Source organism: Alligator sinensis, unplaced genomic scaffold (assembly GCF_000455745.1).
Source record: "Alligator sinensis unplaced genomic scaffold, ASM45574v1 scaffold123_1, whole genome shotgun sequence".
Classification (NCBI taxonomy): Eukaryota; Metazoa; Chordata; order Crocodylia; family Alligatoridae; genus Alligator; species Alligator sinensis.
The window spans coordinates 286,089-287,667 of NW_005841985.1; positions in this window are offsets into that span (position 1 = coordinate 286,089).

Below are 1,579 nucleotides of genomic sequence, written 5' to 3' on the forward strand. Positions count from 1 at the left end.
CATGGGGACAGAAAAAGACCAAACAAGATGGTTTCTGTGGCCTATAGGAGGAGGGCCCTGGCCTAGCAGGGAGGGAGGGAGTAGTTGGTGACCTCTGTTCCAAGGCTTTGTTCATTTTACCTGGTGACCCTTTAATATCAAGTGTCTCTTGTCCCCTAAGGTATGGCAAGTCACCTACTTGTAAATCATGATACTAATCTGGATTAAATTTTTAAATTGTAATAACGGGTATGATTTGGCCCCATGGAGTTGCATCAGAGCTTGGGGGAGGAGACCCTAGCTTGTAGTGCACAGGGGAATCTAGACAAATGGCTCGGCTCTCCACCCTGCTGCGTACGCTGACTGTGGTGAGAGGTGTCACAGGAGAAGTGTGACTTCAGGAGAGAGTTGGCGGTGGAGTGAATCGGCCAGTATCACATAGGCAATGGACAGGGAGCTGGAAATTGCTGGATGTTGTAAGTGTGTGGGCTTTCTTTTCTGAAAGGGAAAATCAAAGGAGGTAAAGTTTACAGTGACCGGTCCCACAGGGTTTCTTTTTCCTCTCTTCAGACACAGCTGAGCACACTGTCCTGTTAGGGATTCTGAGTCATGTTCTTCTGTTTAAAGGTGTGCTGTAGTGAGGCCTGTCATGTAAAAGCTTTTCCAGCCTCATGGGCAGGACATGAGCAGGTGCCAGAGTGCCATCTGAAGCCTACTGTCTGCCCTCTGTGCTGTATTTGCCATTTCTGAATGACTGTAATACAAAATGCATAAACACCATCGGAAACGAGAGCAACAGCCACTGCCCTGAACCAGAGAGATGAGCACTCTTCCACTAGTTCTCTTTGTGTTCCCAGGATGCTTTCCCTCTTGGCTGTCCACCCCCTCCATACGAAGGTTCCCACAGTCTTACCTGGTCTACACCCTGGTGATTAGGTTGCTGTGCTGTGATATGGGAGCTCATTATTCATAATCCCCCATCAGGAAGTGAGTCATGACAGGTGCCCCCAGTGTTGGAGAGGGGCCTTAGCTACAAGGCTGCTGGGCACAAGTTTGGTAGCAGCATGCTGCTAGATTATGGTCATTTACAAATGTGGGGGCTTATGCAGCATTTCTGTGCACCTGTATTGGACCAACCCCACCGCCTTACCCCCCAGGAGCACTACTGAATTCTGCCCTACTGAATTCTGCTGACCCTGTTTAGTAGTCACAACTTAGTCACATAGTGGTAAAATGAAGCTACATAGGGCAGGGGTTGGTGTCCTATGGCCTGCAGGCTGAAGCTGACTCCAGAACCATTGGATATGGGGCTTTGGCAACATTTAGCAGAGGGAGCTTTGGCCACAGTCAGTCTCCCCATGTCTCTGTTGGAAGAAGTGGCGGCAATGACTCAGTTCATCTGCCTGCCTGCCTCTTCCCTGAGCTGGGTTACTTGGGACTGCAACCAGAAAATTTTGCCAGTTGCTGATATAAAGCAGTGGTGTTCACAGCTTTGGTCCTGTGGGACAGAGGAATACCATAGGGCAGGTGCACAGGGTGGGTCAGGCTTCATCCCACCTTTGCCTTGGTTATCCCGCTGCCCCCACTCAGCCAGGATTGT